Genomic DNA, 10,000 nt, shown 5'->3' on the forward strand with positions numbered 1-10,000 from the left:
CTTAAACCTTAAAAGGTAACAGTCAGTGTAATGATGCTTTTATAATTCATATATTTTTCATTAACTTTTCTTTTACCAGAGGCATTGTTTTGCTTGACCAATTGAATAAATCCAGACTGAATAAAGCTCGGTTTCTAGCGCTGATCTATCTCCATTTTTTTCTGTTAATACAACGTTTCTGTCTAAATATTGTGAGATCTTAAGAGTGACTAAGAACACACACACACGAGTGTGGTCAAGAGGCCCTGTCTTAGATATTCATTGTCATATCCATTACTGACCCTGGGTTCTGTATTGATCTAAAACAACACAAAAATATTCGGAAAATGCAACTAGGTTCGGGACGAGGAGAGGTGGGGGTCGTCGTTCATAGTGTCTGCTTCGTAATGTTCAGGAGTTAGATAGGATCAGTTAGGTTGTTCATGGTCTCTCGAAAATGCTTTAAGTCTCAATGCGGACCACCTCAGATGGACCCTAGAGAGAGGGAGGGGGGGGGGGGTCCTCGTCCATAAGATCTGCTTCGTAATGTTCAGGAGTTAGATAGGATCAGTTAGGTTGTTCATGGTCTCTCGGAAATGCTTCAAGTCTCAATTCGGACCACCTCAGGTGGCCTCCTAGGTGTTTGGACAGAGAAGGAGGCTTCCCAACCCCAGGTGTTGACTTCCCAGAGAAGGGAGGGGCACTTTTACACCGTCAAAGGAGATAAGGTCTTTTAGGTTTCGTAAGACCACATATCATGCTAAGAGGCATCCAGTACTAAACATGTTGTTTTCAATATGTGTAGTCACACTATACTCCAAATTGCCTCTTCGTGTATCATTGGACACGTGAGTTCTGTAGATAGAGAAATCAGTATCAGAATACTGACACTCAATCTTGAGATCATATCACATTCTTTGTGTTTCTTTAACCCTCCTTTTCCTCACCTCCTCTTCTTCCTCCTCTTCCATCTTCTATTCCTCCCCATCCTCCTCCTCCTCTTCTCCTTTTCATCCTCCCTCTTTCATCTTTTCCTCCTCCTCCTCTTCTTCTTCTTCTTCCTCCTCCTCCTCCCTCCGCTTTCTATTCCCGTTCTTTTCTTTCCTCCTCCAGCTAATCCTCTTCCTCCTCCTCCTCCTCCTCCTCCTCCCCTCTTCCTCCTGCCTATTCTCCTCAGTTTTTTTCTCCTCTCCCCCTCCCGCTCCTTCCCCTCCGCTTCCTCCTCCTTCTCTTCCTCCTACTCTTCCCTCCTCTCATTCCTTCTCTTCTTTCTTCTCCTTCTCCTTTTCCTTCTTCTCCTTTTCCTTCTCCTTTTCCTCCGCTTCTCCTTTTCCTTCTTCTCCTTTTCCTTCCTCTCCTTTTCCTTCTCCTCCTTCCCTTCTTCCTTCTACTTCTCCTTTTCCTCCCCTTCTCCCTTCCCTTCTTCTCTTTTTCCCTCTCCTTTTCCTTCTCCTCCCCCTCTACCTCTCCCGCCTCCTTCCTCTCCTTTTCTTCCTCCTCCTCCTCCTCCTCGTCCTCCTCTTCCTTCCTGAGCCCTGGCTGCATCTCCTCCTGAGATGCCAGCACGTGTGTCTCCCGGGCTCTAAGTCCCGGCCATCCCATTTAAAGCGGATCACAACTTGAGACTGAGTGATGCGTTTTTGTTTCCCGGCGCCTTGCGTATGCTCGAATTAGAGGTAGAGGGAGAGGGGGGATCCCGCGGAGGGAGAAGAGGGGGGGGGGAGAGGAAGGATCAGGGGAATAAGGGAGGCCGAAGGGGGAAGAGAGGGGAGGAGGAGAAGGAGGAGGGTTGGAAGAGGAGGAAGAGATGGAAGAGGAGGTTAGGAGGAAAGGGGGGGGGGTCTAGATCGTGAAGGGTAGGAAATGGAGGTAGATATTAAGAGGAACATTTTGGCCTTAGATGGGAAATGCAGAATTACCCTGGAGAGTTGAGCAGAGATATTTTCTAGATATGTTTACCAGATAATTATGTTAACTAGATATGTTATTAGGCGTCAGCTGATCTGTGTTCAAGACAAGCTTACAACAGAGAGGCTGTGCATTAGAGTGAGGGGAATGAGGATCAAGCCATAAAGAAGATACATAGAGACGTAAGGAATACAAAACCTTTACAAACAATGACTTGAGGTTTGAGAAAAATATAATGAATAGTGAACCTCCCGCTTATGCTGTAGGAAAAGTTTTACCTCAAATTCTCCTTTGCCAAACTACGCACCCATTCCAATTAATTGTAACCTCCCAATCCGACTCATTCTCCACCCATCCATTATCTCTTAGCCCTATCGATGCACTCCCCTTTCCTACCCACCCACCCAATATATATACATATATATATATATATATATATATATATATATATATATATATGTACATATACATACAACTACACACACACACACACACACACACGCACACACACACATACATACACACACACACACACACACACACACACACACACACACACACACAAAACACACACACACACACACACACACACACACATATATATATATATATATATATATATATATATGTGTGTGTGTGTGTGTGTGTGTGTGTGTGTGTGTGTGTGTGTGTGTGTGTGTGTGTGTGTGTGTGTGTGTGTGTGTGTGTGTGTGTGTGTGTGTGTGTGTGTGTGTGTGAAGTGTTCCTGACAATTGTTAACATTTTCCATTTATACATGTGCATTACTTAACCACGTCAACAAGGGAGATGTTGAGTATCATTAAGTATTTCATTCCCTATTTCATAGCAATATAGGAATTAGCTTATAACCTAAACATATCTGGGAATGAGGGGAATGTGAGAGGAACATTCCTGATTGGTGTCATCATCTGACCATTCCCTTTATATATATATATATATATATATATACATATATATATATAAATATATATATATATATATATATGTACGTATATATATGTATATATATATATATAGATGTATATGTATATATATATACATATATATGCATATATATATAAATATACATATTCATATATATATATATGTACAGCTGCACAGAAAACTATCGTTAGTAAATCACGCTAATCATTTTGACACAAAACAACGAAACTATTTGAGACAAGTTGAAGTCTCCATCGGAAATAAGATTATCATGTCATAGTGAATCACCAACCCTTCGGTATCATAAGGTTATGTTCATTAGCGAATGTTTCGACACCCTACTAACGATAGTTTTCTGTGTAGCTGTACAATATATATTATGTATGTATATATACATAATATATATATAAACACTTGCATACACACACACACACAAACACTCATACATACACATATTTATATTTGATAAATGAAATAATTCGAATAGACTAATTGGGAAAAACATGATTTATATAAATGAACCAATAGATAAATGAATAAATGAATAGATATGTTATCAAATGAGTAAATGAATAGATAAATATAAACAGATCAGTGAATCTATAAACAAAGAAGTCAATAGATAAATAAATATATAAATAATTAAACAAATTGGAAAATAAGTTATTGTATATAGTAACAAATAAAGAAACAGAAAAACAAACAAATAAATAGATAAATAAAAAGACTTAGATAAATAAATTTATTAATCAATAAATAAATAGATGAATAAATGAACAAATATATAAAGTAATATAAAATAAAATGAAAAGAGATGAAATGAATGAATAGGTAATTGAATAAATAGATAAGTGAACATGTAAATAGATAAAGATACAAATAGATGAATAGATGGATAGATAGATAATTGAATGAGTAAACAAACAAATGAATGAATTGATGAGGGAACGAATCCATCAATTAAAGTCCTGACGACAGGAGACGCTTCACGACAACCGGCAACATTACCCTCATGTCCTGGACTTTGAGGGCTGAAAGTTGTCACTTGTATCTCTCTGGACTCAAACCCGGTTACCAACGTTGGTACGGAACTGCCTAGTGTAGGCCTTATGGTCTCTTGCAGTCTCCTTCATTCTTATGTTCGTACGGAGCTGCCTAGTGTAGGCCTTATGGTCTCTTGCAGTCTCCTTCATTCTTATGTTCTTATGACAGCGGGTGGAAGGGAGGGTGGACTGCCTCCCCTTCCTCTCCCCCCCCACGCCCCCCCACGCCCGTGTGGACCCCTGGACTGTAAATCGCCCTCGATCGATTGGAGCAAAATCTCGCTCAAGTCCCGTGAAATAGTCGGATTGACCCATTGGCGGCCCTCTCTGCTGTACTCTATAGATCTTATTCTGGGTGGTGCCAGGCACGCGTAGAGTCTGAACATAAGAACACAAGAATGAAGGAGGCTGCAAGAGACCATGAGGCCTAGACTAGGCAGTTCCATGTCCATGACCACCTGTCATCCCCACCCATAAAGTTGTCTAACCGTTCCTTGAAACAACTGATAGTTTCAGCGCTCACTACTACATGGTTATGCTAAGTCTGTTCCATTCGTTGACCACCCTATTAGTAAACCAATTCTTGCCTATTTCCTTCTTGAATCTAAATTTGTCCAGTCTGGGGGAAAAAGCCATGATCGGGAGCAGTCCGCCTCTTCCATCGAGAAAAGAAAAATGCAACACAGTCCTATTTCATAATGATCATAAGAAACACCTAACAGCAGTATTTCTTATGATCATCGTAACAGTGTTTTATACCCCTATCTCACCCCCTTCACCCCCCCTTTCTCCTTCACTCCTCAGCCCTCATTCTTCATCCGCATATCATCAACCCGAAGACCCGTGCTGGTATCAAAAGGATTACAAAGGATTACAAAGGCGGAGCATGCCGACAGGAGACCTTTTGGTCCATATCTAGATCGGATGCGAAAAAAGAAAATCATAATAATAATAAATGAATAAATAAAAACTATAATAATGTAAATAACAAATAAAATACATAAATGAATGCATAGGTACAGTTAAATAATAAACAAACAGGTAAATAGAAAATAATAATAAATTGACATACAACTAATAATAAACGAGAATCAAACAGACAAATCATAACAAAACACCGCCCTCGTTTTTTTATGCTGGCTGAGCGGGTTAGGGCGTCGTTACTTGCGGCGAAGGTCGAGGGGATGGCGGTTCGAATCCTGCCACCAGCGAAGTTGAACCAAGGGCATGGTTCATTAAATTCCACGCTACAAAGCCCTCTGTGAGAGGCACCGTCCTAGCCTTCCGATAGGGGGGAGTTTGTGACGTTAAACCATATCATCATTATCATCGTCAATGTCACAATTCTCAACGCCATCCCCGGCACTCGCTGAAGCAAGCTAGCAATAGCATCAATGTCGCCACTACCACTAAAGGCTACAGTCCTCCACTCCCACTTGCCTTTAATGTAACAACCATCGTCACTAACATCACTAACACCACTGTACGCTACCACTAAGCCCATGAAATGTTTCAGGTGCAAAGACTGGAAAACTGAGTTTCAAATTTTCACACCAAGGCATCTGGTACCCCTACAGACCAGAGTCACGCAGAAAAACTCCAGGTTAGAGACTTCATCTCCACCTAATGAGGAATGATGATCACTTTTATCTTCTACGCCTCCTTTCTTTCATCCTCCTTAAATCTTTCCTGCACCGCCTTTATGACTCCAAGTACTCCTTTGGACTGAAACGCTGCTTGTTGGCAACGACATGCTTGTGGATGACAAGTGGAGGAGTTTCAAGGGATAGTGAGAGAAGACTTGTACAACAAGGTGAGGGAGACGGATGGAAGGACTTTTACGGAAAAGAAAGGAAGGAAGGAAGGCAGGAAGGCGTCGGCAAAGAGGGGTCCTGGAGGAGGTGCTCGTAGAGAAGAAGAAAGGGAGAGGATGAGGAGAACCCGGAAGAGTAATTGGTGGAGAGATGTAGAAAAATATATAGAAAGAAAACGGAAAGGGGTGGGTTTTGATGAAATGAAAGAAAACGGGAAGGGGTGGGTTTTGATGAAATGAAAGAAAATGAGAATGGGTGGGTTTGGATGAAATGAGAGAAAACGGGAAGGGGTGGAATTCGATGAAATGCAAGAAAATGGGAAGGGGTAAGTTTTAATGAAATGAGAGAAAACGGGAAGGGGTGGGTTTTGATGAAATGAGAGTAGAGAGAGATAGGAAAGGAAGCAAAGAAGGAAGGAAGGAAGGAAGGAAGGAAGGAAAGGGAGGGAAGGCAAGAGAGGGGAAGAAAGGGAAGAGGAAAGACAAGGAATAAATCAAGAGAAAAGGGGAAAAGCGAGAAAGGGAAGGAAGAAAGGAAGAAGAGAAGAAGGGAAGAAGGGAAGAAGGGAAGAAGGGAAGAAGGGAAGAAGAGAAGAAGGGAAGAAGAGAGGGGAGTGAGTGGGATATTAAAAGAGAGGAGAGAAAAAAAGGTTTGAAGGACGCTTAAGAAAAAAGAGGAAAATGGAAGGGAAGGGAATGAAAAAGAAGGCTAAGGAAGGGGGAGCTCTCAATGCCGTAGAGAGAGAGAAAAGAGAGAGAAAGAAAGACGCAAAAGAATATAAGGAAATAAAGTTAAAAATCAAAAAAAGGAAAAAGAAAAGTACGAGAAAGTCGTAGAGGAAGACATGAAATAAAAGGAGAAGGGGGAGGGAACGAGAGAGAGAAAAAAAAGAAAAAAAAAAAAGAAAATGCAGAAACAGAAAAGATGAAAAGTGAGGTTGAAAGGGTTACAAATTGAAACGAAAATAAAAAGCGAGAAGGAGGCCCCAAAAAGAAAAAAAGAAAAAAAAAGAAAAAGAAAAGAAAAAACACAAGAACGCCAAAGCGCCCCGAGAGAAGAGAAAACATTCAAATGACTTAAATGAAAGGCACCAAAAGGGCCGAAGCCAACTGATGATTTATAATGGAGGACATAAGAGACGGAGATTACTAAACAAAATACTCGAAAGAAAAGAATTGGACGCTCGGATAAATGAGAAAGGGGAAGAGGAGGAGGAGGAGAAGGAAGAGGAGGAGGGAGAGCGATGGTAGAGGGGGAAAAGTAGAGGGAGGGGGAAATGTAAGGAGGGAAGGATAGAGGGGTAGAGGGAAGGTAGAGGGGAACAAACGGGGGGGGAGGGGGGGACAGAATTTGGAGATGCTATCGACTATGTTGGGGAGATTCGTCCTCGGAGGCCGGAACGACCGGGGATTTGGCTCCGAAAGGGGGGCGTCGCGGGGCACTGAAGGGACGAGGGGGAGGAGGGTTACAGAGACAGAGAGAGAAAGAGAGAGAGAGAGAGAGAGAGAGGGAGAGAGAGGGAGATATACATAGATAGATAGATAGATAGATAGATAGAGAGAGAGAGAGAGAGAGAGAGAAAGAGCGAGAGAGAGAGAGAGAGAGAGAGAGAGAGAGATAGATAGATAGATAGATAGAGAGGGAGAGAGAGAGAGAGAGAGAGAGAGAGAGAGAGAGAGAGAGAGAGAGAGAGAGAGAGAAAGAGTGGGAGAGAGAGAGTGAGTGAGTGAGTGAGAGAGAGAGAGAGAGAAAGAGTGGGAGAGAGAGAGTGAGTGAGGGAGTGAGAGAGAGAGAGAAAAAGAGTGGGAGAGAGTGAGTGAGTGAGTGAGTGAGAGAGAGAGAGAGAGAGAGAGAGAGAGAGAGAGAGAGAGAGAGAGAGAGAGAGAGAGAGAGAGAGAGAGAGAGAGAGAGAGAGAGAGAGAGAGAGAGAGATAGAGAATTTATATATCTACTTATTCATTTGTTCATCTATCCATATATTTATTTATCTATTTATCTATATGTTTAATTACTTAACTATTTCATTGGTTTATGTGATTATTTATTTATTCATATATCTATCTATCTGGTTGTTTATTCAAACTTTCTATATATTATAGTTAGCATTTAACATCGCTTTTATTCTTAGGAAATGTATGGCACCGAAAAAGGGGAGTTAAAGAAGTAGTAAAGGAAAATAAATAAGGAAAGCAGCAGACCTGAGGGACAAAAATCGGTTTTTTCTTTGGAGTGGACAGTCTACCATCATTAAAGAAAGGGACGAAGAAGATAACAGAATCAACAGACGAAAGATGAATAGAAAAGAAAAGAGAGATAACGAGAGAGTAGATGACAAGAAGTTGTGATCTGTGAAGAAGAGTTGAAAGAAACGAAAATAGATGCGTAAAGAGAGAAGTACACGATAAGAAAAATCAGTGGAAATTGTAATAAGGTGATATTTATAAAAGGGACGTGATAATAGGGAGATATTGAATAAAGACGGGGGTAAAAGTGAGAGATGATAGAGACGACTTGAGGAGAAATCCTGTGCTGAAGAAGCCACGAAGTGTTGACTCTTCGCCTCTTTAGATTTTTTTTTTTTTTTTTTTTTTTTTTTTTTTTACATTAGACCTGATGGCTATGCTCAGTTGAAGCTCTCGATAAACAGAGAGTTTGTTTAATGGCCCTTTTCCAATTCGAGCATAAGCGTGTCATTTTTTTTTAAATGCAAATAGATAACCAACGTATTGATGAAATTAAACATAATAAACAGATTGGAATAGAGACGCGCTTTGGGAGTACAAGAAAAGGAAAAATCGAGAAAATGGCGACGGATGAAGATTACAACAAAGAAGTCAATGGAGATTAAACGAGGAGTGTGACGAAAGATGCATCATCATTGGAGTAATGGAAGGAATGTAGTTGAATTGTAAAGGAAGAGGAAAAGAAATAGGACGAGGAAGATAGTGTGTTGGAGAAGAGAGGAAGAGAAAAGCAAAGAGATGTGGAAAAAGTGAATAAGGGAGAGATACAAGAGAAGAAGAACGATTATACATTATATTATATATATGTATATATATGTATACATATATATATATATATATATATATATATATATATATATATATATATATGCGTAAGTAGACCACTAGGAAAAGTAAACTAACGAACCAGAGCGCTTTCGTATAATTACATCTTCAGTGCTGATACAAAGATACTGAAGATGTAATTATACGAAAGCGCTCTGCTTCGTTAGTTTACTTTTCCTAGTGATTACTTACGCACTTGTGAACACACGCTCCTAGTGTTTTTATTAGCATATATATATATATATATATATATATATATATATATATATATATATATATATATATATATATATATATATATATATATATATATCCCAATTTACTAAGCCTTCTCTACCAAGGACTTCCACGCCTATCATGATTCTATAGATGAAGAGCAAGTCACTTCTTTCGCCTCTTTGTTTCAGAGTCGGTAATTACAGTTTTGACAGTTTCTCCTCACATGACAGTTTTGAAAGTGTTTGGGGCCGTCTTCGTAGTTGCTCTCTGGATTCTTTCAATTTTCTTTATATTCTTTTTGGTACTGGGTGACCATAACAAAAAGAATATAAAGAATATTAATAAAGTGTGTGTGTGTGTGTGTGTGTGTGTGTGTGTGTGTGTGTGTGTGTGTGTGTGTGTGTGTGTGTGTGTGTGTGTGTGTGTGTGTGTGTGTGTGTGTGTATGTGTATGTGTATGTGTATGTGTATGTGTATGTGTATGTGTATGTGTATGTGTATGTGTATGTATATGTGTATGTGTATGTGTATGTGTATGTGTGTGGTGTGTTTTATGATATGTGCACTGGAAGACTTAGACGAGAGTGGGGAACGGGAGAATCAAAATGGGGAACATAAAAATGATGAGATACAGGGAAAAGAGGAAGAAAAAGAGCAGAACGAAGTGGAGGAGATGTATGGATTGGGTGAACAGGAAGAGGGAGAAAAGAAAAAGAAAAAAAACAGAAAATTAAAAAGAGGAAAAGTAGTGGAAGGATAAAGCGGTGAGTGAAAGGGGGAAGAGGAGGATAAGGAAGAAAAGAAAAAGGCATGTGAAGAAGTGAATATAAGAATTAGGATGAGGAGTGAGAAGAGGAGGAGGACCAGGTAAACGAGAATGAAGTAGAGGAGTAAGAAGTGGAGAAGGAGAAGGAGGAAAAGAAGGAGAAGAAAGAGGAGGACAATAATGTAGTGATTAGGAGAGAAAGAGAAGTAGGGAGGAACAGGGAAAAGAGAATGAAGTAGAGGAGTAAGATGTGGAGAAG

This window comes from Oratosquilla oratoria, chromosome 17, assembly GCF_046742065.1.
Source record: "Oratosquilla oratoria isolate Oo_2021 chromosome 17, ASM4674206v1, whole genome shotgun sequence".
Lineage (NCBI taxonomy): Eukaryota > Metazoa > Arthropoda > Malacostraca > Stomatopoda > Squillidae > Oratosquilla > Oratosquilla oratoria.